At 43.0% G+C, this 18085-nt stretch overlaps 1 protein-coding gene across 4 annotated transcripts in view; it reads left to right on the forward strand.

The window, feature by feature from the left end:
* NEDD4L (NEDD4 like E3 ubiquitin protein ligase) overlaps positions 1–18085 on the forward strand; it is a 347833-nt gene that overhangs the window by 187757 nt on the left and 141991 nt on the right. Inside the window, exon 1 of one of the 4 annotated variants that reach the window (XM_063453948.1) lies at positions 10996–11096. The exons of the other annotated variants lie outside the window; for them this stretch is intronic. The gene's annotated coding sequence lies outside the window, so the exon portion shown is untranslated. Of the gene's footprint in view, positions 1–10995; positions 11097–18085 lie in introns of those variants that run through there. 4 annotated transcript variants of the gene reach the window in all.

Below are 18085 nucleotides of genomic sequence, written 5' to 3' on the forward strand. Positions count from 1 at the left end.
ATATATATAGAAAAACAATGAGGGGAGCACACTAGGTCTTGGTTATAGTGCAAAATTATTTACTGCATTCCAAAGAATACATCGGTGTGGTATACAGAAAATTAACGTTTCGACCCTGCTGGGTCTTTATCAAGATCACGATCGCGGGATTGCACCTAGGCTTACTTATATATTTGAAAGTTTTTTGTTAAGGAGGAGTGCCTGGCTCTGGAATTTTTTCTATATATATATAAGTCTTGCACCCCACTTACTGGTGTCTCTGCCCGGTGCTTATCAATCCCCCCACTGCAATTTAGGACCCTAAGGGGTCACAGGACCACTGAAAGAGCGGTCACATAACCGCAATAGGTGTCCACAGGGCTGCCAGAAGGGGATGGCCTTTATATATATATAAGGCCTTCCCCTATATATATATATATATATATATATATATATATATATATATATATATATATATATATATATATATATATATATATACAAAAAATAAGTTAGACTCTTGCACTCCAACTAAAAAAATATATAATTAAAGTCAAAATAATACCGGCACTCTAGGTTTTCTTCATCCGATTTATTGTGTGAATCCAAAGATGTCAACGTTTCAGCTCCCGGTCGGAGCTTTCATCAGGACACATGAAATAACATACATCAAAATGACAAAAATATATATAGGACACATTAATCAATGCTCACTCACCAAAATCAGCTGTATCATATCGCATCTGATGCCCGGCGTGCTCTTAGCGCATATGCGCATGTGTGCCGTTCTGTAAACCACTCCCACGTCAGGAAGTAGCCGCGGCCAATCGTTTTACTGCGGCTACGTCACAGCTCCATGGCAACCGTTTGTTAGTACCTACACCTCGGTCGCCGCTGTGTAAACAGTAGCTGCAGGGAGATTATCTCCTTTTTTTTTTTTTTTTTTTTTTTTTTTGTGTTTTAAATATGTTTATTGATGTCGCAAATAAAAAGGCGTGAGCAGACATTTTATGAATCTGAAAATAACAAATGGTTGCCTGCGCAGAGGCATATAAATCGGAGTAATCAAGCAAAAGAATAATTTGGATGTGCATTGACTTTGCATCATATGGTATATCAAAGGCATTAGACATGTATATTAATGCATTTTACTGGCTTATTAGTCATTTGGGCAATACCCATGTCTAACTACGTGTGTGATGGCGCTTTCAGCGTGTGTAGCCACATATGTAATTTAATAAACATGCAAATAAGTAAATCAAGAGTATAGAAACTTCCCAGGTTTTTTTTTTTTTTTTTGTTTCAGATAACACCTACTTTATGTCAGTACTGCGCCTGATAATATTGCGCCTGGCTCAAAAGCTCTTTTTATATCTAGTAGCATGGTTGCATGAGCGCTGTGTAAACACTTGTCCTAGGCCAGTTGTCACCCGTGCATAAGCACGTCTATCATGTCAGTTAATGTGCGGCGACCTGACTTAATATATCTAAGTATATGTGTCGTAGAAGCATCACAAGGCTGTGGTAGGTCACGGCCAGCGAACTATGGCGTAGGCCTGGGACAACAACCTACGCAGGAGAGATGAACATCAAATGTAGGAACATAATAAAAGCTGAGCTGATAATAATATGCAAAGTAAGTGAAGGAATATATAAACAGGTGATTGCTGTTTCAAACGGGAGAACTGTAAATCCCTTTATGGTAAAAGCGGTGCCTCCATCTGGTATCATGAGGCTATAATAAAGCTTAGCTATTAGCAGTGTGGCCTTAACTTAAACGTACACATATTAAAGATCATGTCCCGTGTATATGAGCTCATGTACGAAGGAACATTAACATGGTAGGCCCTTGCGGAGCAGGGTCTAAATTTTAAGCAGTTGAACCACTGAGCTTATCCAGCAGACTGTGAAAGGTTCCCTTTTACAGGGAGAGTCCTGCTTCTTCACTAGATTCGGGTTTGTCGTGAGCGATCACAAGAGACGTGGGTGAGTATTTGTATAACTGCTGCTCGTTCATGTACTCCATATAACCATAGATACTCTGCTTCTCAGAAGGTATATGCTGCTCTGCTGCTATGGCTACTGAGGTACAGCATATCCAAAGCAATACCATGACATACGGGGTTAAAGTGGCGGGATGAAGCCAGGTTAAAGCCATGTCTCTGCGATTGTGCAGCCCTCAGGTCGCCGAACCTTCGCCGTCCTCCCCGCGCTGGCCCCAGTTCACCGGCCGGGTCCTCCGCGGCACCGTGGGCACTCAGGGGCAGTGATTGGACCCCACCACAAAGTCCGCAGCTCTCCTGCCCCCTGCACCTCCCCAGCGTCGTGTTGTTCCCCCTGACACGAGTATCCCCAAGTCTCTCCCAGTGCTGGCCGCACGCTTAAGGCTGGTACTCCGCCCCCCCGGCCACCGGTCCGCCGGGTGGGTAGCGCACTCCCGCCTCACAGGGCTCGAGGCAGTGGGGACATGTTTCTCCGGGGACCCCCCATACCCAGAGATTGGGGTACTCACTGCTCTAGCCAGCCTGTGGACCGCGCGGATCGTCCATCTAGTGTCCGGCATCCTCCGGGCCTGCACGAGCCTTCCATGTCAGTCCCCTGTGCTTAATTCTGCTGTGTCCCTCAGGATGTGATGTGGTATGCTGAAATGGCTCTATGCAGGTGCAGGTGATGTTCCTCGTGTTGGTTGTAGGGCCATCTCGCCCATGCTGTCTGCGGGCTGTATTGCCAGTGGTAAGCTGTCCCTGCTAGTTCAGGGTCTGCGTGTCTCCCCAGGATATCTCCGGTTTCTCCTCCAGATTCCACTCCTGCTGGCTTGCTGTTCTTCATACAGCTTATTGCCAGTATAGGCGGCCATCATGCGCCCCATGTGGGAACTCCCCCTGAGGCGCCGGTCACCGCCATGTGGCCGGGATAACCCCCGCCGGCCGAGAGGGGGGGGGGGCAGGGCCGTGCCCCGGGCCAGAGGTAAGCCCACATTAGGCAGTTCTGTCCCCCGTGCTGATGTCTCGGGGCTGTGGCATTGTGCCGCATGTGCTGACTGCGGGCGGGTCGGGTGTTCAGCCGCGTGTAGGCCTGGCATGGCCTCTCTAGCTCACCCTGCTTACGGTATGTCGTCCCGTCGGCCTCCAACGATAGCCGGGAACCTTCCTCTTCCTCTGCTGACAGGTTACCCGGCGTTAGGGTGCCTCGGAACTGTATTTTGAGCATTTTTGCTCTGAGCAACGCCAGAGCTCATGTAGATGGCGTCTGGTCGGCCCGGCGGCCCGGCCTCGCCCCCCCCGATTATCTCCTTTTTCAACGATCGGCCAGCCCTACCCATGACGTGGGTTTACTGGCATTATTATGGCAACATTTATCCGCCGTGTTTCAGGGGGTATGGATACAGAAGTATCCTTTGCAATATAGTTATTCTATTTTAAACAAACGTTTCTATTGCCTTTATATTAAAAGATATGTTACTGTCTTAACCCCATGGTCTGAAACCATAGTAATAAAAAAAATAAAAGCAAACAATAATGTGATCATGTGCATGTCTATTAATATATAAATATATATATATATATATTTATATATATATATATATATATTTATATATATATATATATATATATATATATATATATATATATATATACACACACACACACACGTGATATAAATAATGAACCTTCTATTAAGGTGTGTAATGACACTTATGTCTGTATGTCTTGTCTTACACTATGTGTATCTAGTGCTACATAATTAGAATCTAATAGTGTTCAGTACCAATGTTAAAAAAGTGGAAAATATACAAAATACAAATGTCAAATGTGCAAAAAATATTTTACAAAATATTGGTTCTAAATACTGTTTACTCTTGAAATTCTCTACCAATTCAAGTGTCCATATATAGTTTGGTGTGAAGTGGTACAGGCCCGGATGGTGACCGTATATTAAAGGGAAACAATAAAAAAAATAATCACGGTGTTGTCAACTATCCTGATTGTTACTTATTGCACAGGCTATTGGTGAAAGTGTGTATGAGCATAAGATAAAATATATTAGTGATGAAAAACGCCGGCGAAAACGGCGCCAAGTTTAGAGATTGGAACACTACTTAAGAGAAGAGGAGCAGCATGAACTACACACTTTGATAAAGACCTGGAGGTCGAAACGCGTTAGTGTTGGACTTTTTCAAATTCATGTTATTTTAGCTTATTTTATCCTTGTATTTTGTCCAGTAAAGTTTTGCATTTACCTTTACCAATTGGATATCCTGAATTACTTAAAGGCTAGAAAGAAGTTATCCTGGTGGGGAGTCTGAAAGCCTGAATAAGCTTATTATTCATCTGCCTTTGAAGTCAGAGCCAGCTCTATGTGGCTCTGCATACTGTGAGTGACCAATTACCCTCCATTTATTTATGTTCCTTTTAAAACAGTATTATACTACTGGTATGTTTTTATTGTGGGCCATTCAGGAGGTGTTTTCATTCATCAAACTAAGTATACCATATTTGTGTATATTTTTCTCTGCACCCCCCTTATACTGTTCTCTTTCATAAGATAAAATATGTACAAGAAATTATCAGATACATGAAATCAATTATATATCAAAAAAGTAGTAAAAAAAAAATAACTTTGTTAGATCGAGGAATTAAATTATCTAATATATGTTAGCTAAGAATTTTATAGGAATGAAATAAACGAGCATTTTTCATTTAAGCCTTTTGGGGACAATGTGCTCAGTTCCAATACGTCTCTCTCTGCAACAAGAACTTGGCTCGATTTTCCCCCTCTCGCTGCCACCGGGATATGGTCGATAGCCACACATCGTAAGGTAGAGAGTTGATGTTGTTTCTCTAAAAAAATGTTGGGCCACAGGTTTATCCGACTTGCCATCACGATAGGCCAAGCGGATACTTGACCTGTGGCCTCTAATTCTCTCGCAAAGAGCTGTCTCAGTCTTGCCAATATAACTTAGTCCACAAGGACATGTAAGTTTATATATGATAAACTCTGTGCGACAATGTATTCTGTGGGCAATTTTGTAGACTTTACCCGTATGGGGATGGGAGAAAGTCTTAGAAGGGATTATGTGACCACAGGTTACACACCCTAGACATCTAACACAGCCATTATTTTTCTCCATTGTGGATGGTTTATAACCGTGGATAGGGTCCGTTTTTACTAGTAAGTCCCTTAGATTCCTGTTCCTCTTGTAGCAAAACATCGTTTTTTGTATTAATTCTTTAGGGAGTGTCGGATCCTGCTTAAGTATGTTCCAATTTGAGTGATAGATTCCGTAATCTTCTTACTTGCAGAGTGTAATTTCATTGGGAATATTGTTCTTGTTTGTAATTCCTTTCGGGGTACTATTCCCTTATTATACTGTTCTTTAGCTTTAAGCAAGGCTTTCTCCAGTACCGGTCGTTTATATCCTCTTTTCCTAAATTTTCAGATACATAGTTTTCAGTTGTTTCTCGCGTTGTTCTTCCTGGGAATTGTTACGATTTACCCTCAAGAATTGTGATAATGGTAATGAGTTTAGATGTTGCGGATGAAAACTTTCAGAGTGTAAGATGGTATTACGGTCGGTAGGTTTGGTGTATAGTCTATACTCTAGTTTCTGATTAATAACTGTCAGTTCAACATCAAGGAATTGGATATTTTCGGTGTCAATTTTTGAGGTCACTCTAATGGGGTGGGTAACCCATTAATATATTCAATAAGTGCCACTCCAAAGGATCAGTATGTCATCTATGAACCTATAGCATCTTACTATTTGTTCTTGATAACGTGTTAGTATGTGTTGTTGTTCAAAGTCGAACATGAAAGTATTTGCATACATGGGGGCCATCGCTGCCCCCATGGAGGTCCCAGAGATCTGTAGAAACCATTTCGTTTCGAAACGGAAATAGTTGTTCCGTAAGGCCAGTGATAATAGTTCCATGGTATATTCGATCGGGGGTCCATGATAACATGCAGAACTAGAGAGTAATTTCCTCATAGCCTCAATGCCCTCATCATGTGGTATTACAGTGTACAGACTATTCACAACCCCCGCTGCAATTTAGGACCCTAAGGGGTCACAGGACCCCTAAAAGAGCGGTCACATGGCCGCAATAGGTGTCCACAGTGCTGCCAGAAGGGGAATGCCGGAAGTGCGTGACGGACCGCCTGCCACCCCGACTGGGTGCCTACGTCGAACAATGCTCCTAGTACTCGCCATCAGGACCATCAGCACCGCACTCGACACCATAACCACCGCAAACCCCACAAACCGCCACAGCTTAGATGGGGTTTTGCCGTCCTCCACCCTGGACCCAAGACCGGGCTCCAGCTTCCAGTTGGTGAACCTCACCTTAGTCCAGAGAGCGAAAAGGGAACAAGCTCTTACAAGAGCTTACTCTGGGGAGTATAGTGATTATAGCAATCCCCAGAGTGTAGGTAGTTCTCCAATCCCCCCAAACATGATCCAAGACTTCATGAAGGGTAGAACAGGTCTGTTTAATGCAAGCCAGCACTCTCAATTTATACAATTCCTCAGGCCAGAGGCACACCCCCTGGACCTGACACAGGCACACAAACCAATCAGAACAATACAACAATGTCCGACACTCCCACATACCGCACACAAGCCCTCCCCTCTGCCTGTGATACAATTAACTAAGACAATGGACTAACTCAATTAACTCTAAGCAGAAAAAACATAAATTTTTACAAACCCCTAAATACAACACATCCCCTAATAGCCCCGATCTGGGTGAACAACATATCCAAAAATCACTCAGATTGGTTCAGGGGTTCAGGAATTTCCTGGAAGTTCTATTTTTGCTCCACCGTGCACATGGTCCCATGCCCAAAACAGTTCCATACACTCGACGGCAAAACACTGCTGGACAATTTAAGATGGCCCCCGCCACATGTTTCAGTCTGTTCCAGTTAAAAGTCCAAGGGGCAGAAACAGTGCCTTTAAAATCCAATATGCCCAAATAGTGTTTTTAAAGGGCAATATATCCCAGGGGCCATAGTCACAGGGCAAGAGGCTGGCAAGCAGGCCTCTCCAAATCCCAGTGATGAAGGTGCTTTCGTCACAATATTAAATTACACCAATAATTCATTTTTAATATATATATATCTATATCCCCTTAACAACCGTGGATGTTCTATGTACGTCAGACAAAACGGTCAATAAGGATGCGGCAAATAGGAGCCCTGGACTTACATGTACCGGCGATCACGGTCAGGGAGGACTGTTGGAGTCCCCCTGCTGCAGCTCCGACTACCCTGGCCCTCCAGGGCCATGTGATCACCATGATCACATCGCCGCAATATGAGTCTAGGAGCTGCCAGCAGGGGGACTGTCTGAGCTGTCACACAGTCCCCCAGGCTGCTAAAAAGTAAAAAAAAAAATTAAATAAAATAAATATATGTATAATATATGATAAAATAATTAAAGCATTTTATAATATATTATACATATATAAGGCATATATATGATTTCATTATAAGTGTACTTTGAGATATATACACATATATCTCAAAATACACTTGAGATCATATATATGCATTATATATGTATAATATATTATAAAATGCTTTAATTATAATATATTGTACATACCGGTATTTAGGAAATAAAAGTGTGTGTGTGTGTGTGTATGTATGTATGTATATATATATATATGTGTGTGTGTGTGTGTGTGTGTGTGTGTGTATATATATATACGGTATATACAAATTTCATTCTTGGTGTATTTTGATATATATTGTGACGAAAGCACCTTCGTCACTGGGATTTGGAGAGGCCTGCTTGCCATGTTCTGATCCTGAGGAAAGTCCACAAGGGGGACTGAAACGTCGATCCAATTTTAAAATGAACCAATAAAGAATTGAAGATTTTAACTACAGACCGTGAGTGCAGCTACATTTGTTGCTTTTTCTGGATACATTTAAGCCTTGGCTTGCACCCGGCAATCTACTTATGTTCAGCTTGAGTGCAGGGACATCCTCTGTGTCTGTGTTTTTTATATATATATATATATATATATATATATATATATATATATATAATTATAAATTGGGGGAAAAAACATTTTTAAAAATGCATTGTGACCAAGTGGCTACTACAAAAGACTGTGAATACCCTGGGTCTATACGGTCTATACGGTCTCAAAGGCAACATAAGCCCAGCAAACCAATCTGGCAAATTTCAATGTGCAAACATGGAAAAGGGGAAAACCCTACATTTGACCCCTATACATTTGCAAAAACCCATAAAACCTGTACATTGGGGGTACTGTTGTACTCTGGAGATGTTCCTGAACACATATGGGGGTGTTCTTTGTCAGTAACACATAACAGCAACTAAGAATCCATGCCTAAAGTACAATGTGAGAGAAAAATAACACAAAAATGACTACCCAAAAGTTTAAAAAGACTGGTGATAGAATTAGTGCATGGAAAGTGTTAAAATACCACTATTTGAAATAATAATTTTCAAAAATATATGGTTTGATGGAGGTAAATTACATTGCCCGGCTTCAAAAATGTCCCAGATAGGACATGTGTAAATGATGACCAGCTTTGAAAATTCCAAGTTGGAAAACTGGAATGCACCCCCTCCAAATAAGGTATTCTAGCCCCCAGAGAACCCGACACACCTATACATGGGGGGGAATCTGTACTCAGGAGATGTTGCTGAACACAAATTGGGGTGTTGTTTGCCAGTAACCCTTAAAGTTCTCCGTAAATGTATTCTTAAATTGCTATGTGTGTCAAACAAATCACCAATTATTATTTTATTTTTTATAAATTTGCCATAGATTGGTGTTAAAATGGTTGCATGAAAAGAGTCAAAATACCCCAAGTTTATTCCCTTAGGTTGTCTTCTTTTAAAAATATATACATGTGTAGGGTTATTCAGGGATTCCTGACAGATATCAGTGTTACAATATAACTTGTGTTAATTTTTAACAAAATGGTTTGGAAATAACAAAGTGCTCCTTGTACTTATAGCCCCCCAAAAAGCTAAGAACATGATAACATTGGGTATTTCTAAACTCAGGACAAAATTTTGAAACTATTTAAAACTGTTTTTTGGCGGTTGTAGATGCGTAACAGATTTTGGGGGTCAAAGCTAAAAAAGCGTGTTTTTTTTCATCATAATTTGTAAAAATGTTATAGTAAATGATATTAAAATAAAGGGATAAAGACCACAGTACAGTAAATGAGTAAGCGTTTAATTACAGCTAAACACAAGAGCCCTGGTCCTTAACGGTACGAAAATTTAAAAACGGTTTGGTCACGAAGGGGTTGATGTCAAAAGTGCCCCTTTAAAGAACAGCTTGTAAATCCTACACATTTTCAGCTGCAGGACCATCAAGGACCCTCATTTTAGAGATTTAGAGTCAAACAAAGCAACAACTAGCATTTGGCACTGCACCTAATTTGGATGCATGGGAATCATGGAAAAATACAAAACAGCTGGTATATTACAGACAGGACATCATTGATTCAGGGGAGAGTATTCGCTTTTACACCACTCTGTAGCGCAGAAACTACTGGTAACACCCCCATATACCCCCACCTGTCGATATTATGATTTAATATTGAAATGGAAATTTTAAAAACATGTTTATGTATTGTAAAAGTAATTTGTGTAATAAGTAATAACACTCTCCAGACATGCAGACACTCTTAAAGTACTGCTATAGGCACCCAGAACACTTCAGCTCAATGAAGTGGTCTGGGTGCCAGGTCCATCTAGGGTTAACCCTGCAGCTGTAAACAGCAGTTTTCAAGATACTGCTATGTTTACACTAGGGTTAATCCAGCCTCTAGTGGCTGTCTCATTGACAGACGCTAGAGGCGCATCCGCGTTTCTCACTGTGATTTTCACAGTGAGAAGACGCCAGCGTCCATAGGAAAGCATTGAGAAATGCTTTCCTATGGACTGACTGACTGCGCGCGTGGCTCTTGCCGCGTATGCGCATTCGGCGGATGAGGGAGGAGAGTCCCCAGTGCCGAGGGAGCCCGGCGCTGGAGAAAGGTAAGCCTTTAACCCCTTCCTCCTCCTAGAGCCAGGTGGGAAGGGGACCCATTAACACTATAGTGCGTTTTCCTGGCACTATAGTTGTCCTTTAAAGCATCTCTCCAACCCTTTTTAATAGCAAATAGAATAGTGCCCTATTGGCATTATTCTATATATCCTCTCCTAGAAAAATGCTCAAAGAGCATCTTAAAGTAAAGTTTCACTTACTTTAATCCAGCTCCGGTCAAAGCTCTGAGGTGCTCCTCTATGCACCCCTGTCTGATTTCAACTAAAACGTCATTTAGAAGATGAACAATGTATCTTATTTACACAGGCTGAGTTGTTAACACATTTACTGTAGTTTAAAGACACATTACTATTATTATTATTGCTGTAGAGCTCTGCTACACCAATAATATGGAGCCACTAGAAAAGAGGAACAAATGGATTAGTGCCCAAAAATGCCAGGAATAATTTACGGGTACATCCAGTCTTGGACACAGTAAGTCACTCTTGCACATTCTCTGTCTTACGCCATTCACAGACGCACTCATCTACTCTCTCAGGCACTCTTACACTTTTACTGCCCAGTGCGGTTTGTTATACTAGTAAGGGGATAGTCACTACTTCTACTTTCTAACTACATAATAACAGTCATGCTGCAATGTTCTAGGAAGGTACAGTATCACTACTGCAGACATCACATCCACTGCTTTTGTTCATAAGTCATACAGACCTCTAGTACAAAACGAACACAAGGTGATGTTCTCTTAATTTGATTTATTTTGTATTCATTGAAAGCGCTCCATTGTTCTTGTAGAATCAATGTACAGAAATCTATTTTCTCTGTGTGCAAGTGACGTTTGGCTGAATAGATCACGGTACAGGTAGTTGTAGAACTTGTTTTGAAAACAGAAAGAACTGCTATTATTGGTTGTCAGGGTTCATTGTTTGCTGTGTAGTTTACCATAACCAGCCAGTCGTCACATTTAGAGGCAGGACTGACAGAGACACAGATCTTTGAGAAGCTCACATCTACCTATTTGGAACACTGCAGAATTGCCACTCTTGTTTGGGGAGAACTGTCACCTTTAAGCACCTGGTCAGTATATATGTTTCTACATCCCACATTGATCCATGAAATATTGTGAAACGATCAGAGATGTGTAACTTGCTTGCCATATGGCGAGAAGCTAGAATACAGCTCGTGTCTGGACTATTCCATGTGAAATGAAATGGTTAAGATGTGATTTTGCAAGCTTTCGTTAGTACAGCGCAGTGACCTCTACATGTTTTTTTTTTTTTTTTACTTTCTAAAGATTATGTTGGTGTTTTATGGAGAACATTGTTATTCTCTTTTTATTTTGAAATAGAACATGAGATGCATGCAGCTGCTTTGCTTTCTAGCATTTGTGATACTTGGTATTACAGGAATATGCGAAACGCTTATACCCATACATGTGATTGCTGGTTAATATTGATGGTAGTGGCAGGCCCTTTTGACTCTCAATGGATTTTGCTTATCAACGGTCTTGTTAATAATTGATAATTACAGTTGTATGTCAGAGTGGTGTTGGCGTGATAGTGTGATTATTGAAGAGAAGGACAACCTGGAAATGTCCTTTTTGTCCTAGTAGCAGTGTAGATCTGAGAATTGCTTGTAGTGCAATGAAGGTGCATGTGCCGTATTTAATCAGAATTTTTTATATAGTGCAACATAGAAACCTAGAATGTGACGGCAGATAAGAACCATTCGGCCCATCTAGTCTGCCCAATTTTCTAAATACTTTCATTAGTCTCTGGCCTTATCTTATAGTTTGGATAGCCTTATGCCTATCCCACGCATGCTTAAACTCCTTTACTGTGTTAACCTCTACCACTTCAGCTGGAAGGCTAGTCCATGCATCCACTACCCTCTCAGTAAAGTAATACTACCTGATATTATTTTTAAACCTTTGCCCCTTAATTTAAGATTATGTCCTCTTGTTGTGGTAGTTTTTCTTCTTTTAAATATAGTCTTGTCCACTACTGTTTCATCTTTTTCAGGTATGTCCTAGGTGCCTAGTTGTTATCCCGCAGTCGATTACAACTACTGTGATTGATGTCTGGATAACGGAAGGCTTGACCTGGAGAATTAAATGTGTAGTTTTAACAGGTACTAGAGATACAGCAGTTGGAGCAATTACCACTGGACTCTCAGGAGATACTATTCAGGTGGCACTAATTTAATCAGAATCTAAAAAGAAACAAAAAACAGAAGTGTGAGGACAAGTGGATGGCTTTCAATAAAGACAGATATGGTGGACATTAAATTTAAAATTGTTTTGGAATTTTGGTTTTAGTGACTTAAGAAGCCAAGCTGGAAGCATAGCTGAGTTAGAGAATTTTTCCAATCTGGCTATTTTGACCTTAGATAAGTCCCTTTGAATGTATGCACTCACAATGGACCGGATTAAGTAAAATGGGGAATAATACGTGGAGTCGCATTCTGCCAACATATACTGTATCAGAAGCAGTAACTGGTTTAAAGTTTCAAGTCGCACTATTTAAATAATGGGAGAGCTACGCATATGATAGACTGACATGTAAGGTAATAATGTATTTTTGAAGTATTTGGCTACGTAGGTTTTGTTTCCTTGTGCTAGCCACACAAATAAACTTCTTAAGCAAATAAAGTTATGTAACGGCATGTTTTGTCTTACTGGGCTAAAGGGTGCCAAGGCACAGTTTATAAGAACTGGCAGTATGTGCTGAATGATATGGATAGAATGCTCGTTTCCCCAGAGTGCTCATGAAATAACACAAGGCTTTTACTAAACATGCTACGTTGAGACAACCAAGTTTTTCTTTATAAAAGCAGATAGTGTCTTAATTAAGGCCAGTATAGTATTATCATGCTTCCGGCATTGCACATTCATTCTATGTATCTCAAGCAGAGGATACGCTGGCACGATCAGTATGTAAGCTTGAGGTGGCATTCACTGCTATTCGAGACATACCTGGTTAACACAAGATTGAACTTACCTGCCGTGCCTCTGACCGTACAGAGACTTGTGGGAGAGGTGATGGAGAAACACATTGTTTTCAGATCAGAGTTAATACATGGAATGATTATTAATACTTGTTGGATTAACATATAGCTAAATATTGAAACGGTTATCTTCTTTTTAATTTTATTTTAATGCATGGACTGCCTAGTAAGCTCTGCATTTACCTGTAAAGCATTACTCTACAATTACAGTAATTCATATAGTGCCAACATATGCTGCAGCGTTGTACAATAGATAAACAAGACAAACTTTTAATTCTAACAAAACATGGATGACATATGGGGACAGAGGGCTCAAACAATCTTACAATCTAAAGGCTTGAGGGACGAATACACAAAGGGAAGTGAATTGTATGTAGCAGAGGATCGGAGGGGTGTTTGGGAGGAGGTAGACAGCAGAGGAAACTGATGAGGGGAGAGCCAATTGGCTTTTTAGGGATTATCTGAAGGACTGCAGAGACTGATAGTCGGATGTCTTGCAGGAAGGTATTTCTTATGAAGGTACAATCCTGCAGACAAGAGTTTGGAGGGGTTCGTGCGAAAAAAACAGGACAGTGACAGCAAAGAGGCCAGGCTGGAGCATATCTTGCTGGTTGGTTGTAGTGAGGATTGCTTTGTTTTTTTTTTGACAACAGGCAGACGTGGGCAGTGGCGTACACACAACCCATGGGGCCCCGGTGCGAAAACCGATCCGTAACATTTATAATCTTGTCCAATGTTCGCTCCAGTACAGACAGTCCTCGGAGGGAGGTTTGGGACAACACAGAAAAAGGACTTCATTAAAGATTATCGTGACGTAATTGTGTTCGATTTTCCTTTATTGGCTTTTGAGCAAAGGGAACTATAACTATTTTCCATTGTGAAAAGGGCAAGCTGCAAAAGAGAGCAGTTCAAATATATTTTATATATAGATATCACATGCAAATGTTCCTTAAGGTGCTCAAAACATTCCATACAGTATTTAGTTTCAATGTCCATGAATTTGAGTTCTTAGCTCTAATATCATTGCTTTAGGGACTAATTTCTCAACATGTGGTACGCGTAATTCAGGGGAACGTGCACCAAAGGCAGGGGGGCACTCCAATTGGTGGGCAAACGGCTACCGTAGTGCCCCCAAGCAGATGACCAACTGGTGGAAAATGGAGGCAAAGGAGGGGAGGCAGCTGTACTGTTAATGATATTTCAGCACTGCTCCCTCTTGCATCCTGCAGTGAGGCTGGGATCCGGTTTATGACTTCACTCCGGCCCACTAAACCGCACATAAGGGAGCAGTGCTGGAAGAGCACAAACAAGCCCCACAGTGGATTCCAGGAAAATAATCTCCACTGGACCCCAGGAAAATGATCCACTCCAGCTCTCCCAAAGGTAGCGAGGCTGGATAAAATAAAAAATGTGTGTGTCTGTGTGTGTGCCAGTGTCCCCTGTGTGTATGTGTGTGTCTGTGTGTGCCAGTGTCCCCTGTGTGTAAATGTGTGTGTATGTGTGTGTCTGTGTGTGCCAGTGTCCCCTGTGTGTAAATGTGTGTGTGTGTGTGTGTGTGTGTGCCAGTGTCCCCGTGTCCCCTGTGTGTAAATGTGTGTGTGTGTGTGCGCGCCAGTGTCCCCTGTGTGTAAATGTGTGTGCCAGTGTCCCCTCTGTGTAAATGTGTGTGTGCCAGTGCACCCTGTGTGTGTGTGTGTGTGTGTGCCAGTGTCCCCTGTGTGTAAATGTGTGTGTGTTTGTGCCAGTGTCCCCTGTGTGTAAATGTGTGTGTTTGTGCCAGTGTCCCCTGTGTGTAAATGTGTGTGTGTGTGTGTGCCAGTGTCCCCTGTGTGTAAATGTGTGTGTGTGTGTGTGTGTGCGTGCCAGTGTCCCCTGTGTGTAAATGTGTGTGTGCCAGTGTCCCACGTGTGTAAATGTGTGTGTGCCAGTGTCCCACGTGTGTAAATGTGTGTGTGCCAGTGTCCCCTGTGTGTAAATGTGTGTGTGCCAGTGCCCCTTGTGTAAATGTGTGTGCCAGTGTCCCCTGTGTGTAAATGTGTGTGTGCCAGTGTCCTCTGTGTGTAAATGTGTGTGTGTGTGTGTGTGTGTGCTAGTGCCCCCCTGTGTGTAAATGTGTGTGTGCCAGTGCCCCCTGTGTGTAAATGTGTGTGTGCGCCAGTGCCCCCTGTGTGTAAATGTGTGTGTTTGTGTGTGCCAGCGTCCCCTGTGTGTAAATGTGTGTGTGCCAGTGTCCCCTGTGTGTAAATGTGTGTGTGTGTGTGTGTGTGCCAGTGTCCCCTGTGTGTGTGTGCGTGCCAGTGTCCCCTGTGTGTAAATGTGTGCGTGCCAGTGTCCCCTGGGTGTAAATGTGTGTGTGCCAGTGTCCCCTGTGTGTAAATGTGTGTGTGCCAGTGCCCCCTTGTGTAATTGTGTGTGCCAGTGTCCCCTGTGTGTAAATGTGTGTGTGCCAGTGTCCCCTGTGTGTAAATGTGTGTGTGCCAGTGTCCTCTGTGTGTAAAAGTGTGTGTGTGCTAGTGCCCCCTGTGTGTAAATGTGTGCGTGCCAGTGTCCCCTGTGTGTAAATGTGTGCGTGCCAGTGTCCCCTGTGTGTAAATGTGTGTGTGCCAGTGTCCCCTGTGTGTAAATGTGTGTGTGCCAGTGCCCCCTGTGTGTAAATGTGTGTGTGCCAGTGCCCCCTGTGTGTAAATGTGTGTGTGCCAGTGCCCCCTGTGTGTAAATGTGTGTGTGCCAGTGCCCCCTGTGTGTAAATGTGTGTGTGCCAGTGCCCCCTGTGTGTAAATGTGTGTGCCAGTGTCCCCTGTGTGTAAATGTGTGTGTGCCAGTGTCCCCTGTGTGTAAATGTGTGTGTGTGCGCCAGTGTCCTCTGTGTGTAAGTGTGTGTGTGCCAGTGTCCTCTGTGTGTAAATGTGTGTGTGCCAGTGTCCTCTGTGTGTAAATGTGTGTGTGCCAGTGTCCCCTGTGTGTAAATGTGTGTGTGTGCGTGCTAGTGCCCCCTGTGTGTATATGTGTGTGTGCCAGTGCCCCCTGTGTGTAAATGTGTGTGTGCGCCAGTGCCCCCTGTGTGTAAATGTGTGTGTGCGCCAGTGCCCCCGTGTGTAAATGTGTGTGCCAGCGCCCCGTGTGTAAATGTGTGTGTGTGTGTGTGCCAGCGTCCCCTGTGTGTAAATGTGTGTGTGCCAGCGTCCCCTGTGTGTAAATGTGTGTGTGCCAGTGTCCCCTGTGTGTAAATGTGTGTGTGTGCCAGTGTCCTCTGTGTGTAAGTGTGTGTGTGCCAGTGTCCTCTGTGTGTAAATGTGTGTGTGCCAGTGTCCTCTGTGTGTAAATGTGTGTGTGCCAGTGTCCCCTGTGTGTAAATGTGTGTGTGTGCGTGCTAGTGCCCCCTGTGTGTATATGTGTGTGTGCCAGTGCCCCCTGTGTGTAAATGTGTGTGTGCGCCAGTGCCCCCTGTGTGTAAATGTGTGTGTGCGCCAGTGCCCCCGTGTGTAAATGTGTGTGCCAGCGCCCCGTGTGTAAATGTGTGTGTGTGTGTGTGTGCCAGCGTCCCCTGTGTGTAAATGTGTGTGTGCCAGCGCCCCCTGTGTGTAAATGTGTGTGTGCCAGTGCCCCCTGTGTGTAAATGTGTGTGCGCCAGTGCCTCCTGTGTGTAAATGTGTGTGCCAGCGCCCCGTGTGTAAATGTGTGTGTGCCAGCGTCCCCTGTGTGTAAGTGTGTGTGCCAGCGTCCCCTGTGTGTAAGTGTGTGTGCCAGCGTCCCCTGTGTGTAAATGTGTGTGTGCCAGCGTCCCCTGTGTGTAAATGTGTGTGCGTGTGTGCCAGTGTGCCGTGTGTGTGTGTGTGCCCTGTGTGCGTGTGTGCCAGTGAGCCCTGTGTGTGTGTGTGTGTGTGTGTGTGTGTGTCTGTGCCAGTGTCCCGTGTGTGTGTGTGTGTGTGTGTATGTGCCAGTGGCCCCTGTGTGTAAATGTGTGTGCGCCAGTGGCCCCTGTGTGTAAATGTGTGTGTGCCAGTGCCCCATGTGTGTGCGCACCAGTGTCCCCTGTGTGTAAGTGTGTGTGTGTGTGTGTGCGTGCGTCAGTGTCCCCTGTGTGTAAGTGTGTGTGTGTGTGTGTGTGTGCCAGTGTCCCCTATGTGTAAGTGTGTGTAAGTGTGTGTGTGTGCCAGTGTCCTCTGGGTGTAAATGTGTATCTGTGTCCTCTTGGTGTAAATGTGTGTCAGGTGTTTGTGTCCTCTCTGTCTTCCTACAGTTGTGTGTTGCCTTCTTTTTGATCAACATCATACAAGAATGGGTTCAGGGTTAAACTTGATGGTATTTTTTGAAGAAAAAAAAAAATTCAACCTAGACAACTATGTAACCTTTGCCAGGGAATAAACTGTAAATTGTTTTGTTTTCAGGTTTCTGTTGGTGGTGTTTACTGTTCGATTTGATTGCTTGAATAGGGATAATCCCTGGACAGACTTAGCTCTGACTGACTGACTCTCGGTACCCAGACATTCCTAGTCCATGTAGCCTATGAAACTTGTATGACAGATGGCTATATGATAGAACCCAGGATATTAAACTTGAATACACTGTACAATACAGTTCCATGCTTAGTATGATTAGCAAGTAATGATTCTGGTCTGCTGGGGGGCTTTAGTGCTTGCTGTTGCACATTTCTTCAACCTCCACTCACTAGAAGACATTTAGATGAGATAGTGCTGCCTGCTCTCTGTGTGTTATGTGAGGTGCTACATTCTTCTGGATAAGAACAAGATAAAGCAGCTATTGTTTGTAAGTATTTATAGAATAGCTAAGGTATTAGGCAAAACAGATTGCGAAGAATAGCATAGAATAGTGCTGAAGCAAACCATCCAGTCTGAAAAACATACAGTGTTATGGTACACGTGCCAAGGCTGGCCTTAAGCCAGTAAAATTAATAATTTTAATGAGATGGCAGCCACCAGGCCGTGGATTGTATCTCAAGGCTTATAATACTGTACATAATGTCTGGATAGGTTAAACATTAGAAGCAGAATACTTGTTGACAATATTTAAGTAAGGGCAGGAAGTATGTGAGTCAGCCA

Source organism: Pelobates fuscus, chromosome 5, assembly GCF_036172605.1.
Source record: "Pelobates fuscus isolate aPelFus1 chromosome 5, aPelFus1.pri, whole genome shotgun sequence".
NCBI lineage: Eukaryota > Metazoa > Chordata > Amphibia > Anura > Pelobatidae > Pelobates > Pelobates fuscus.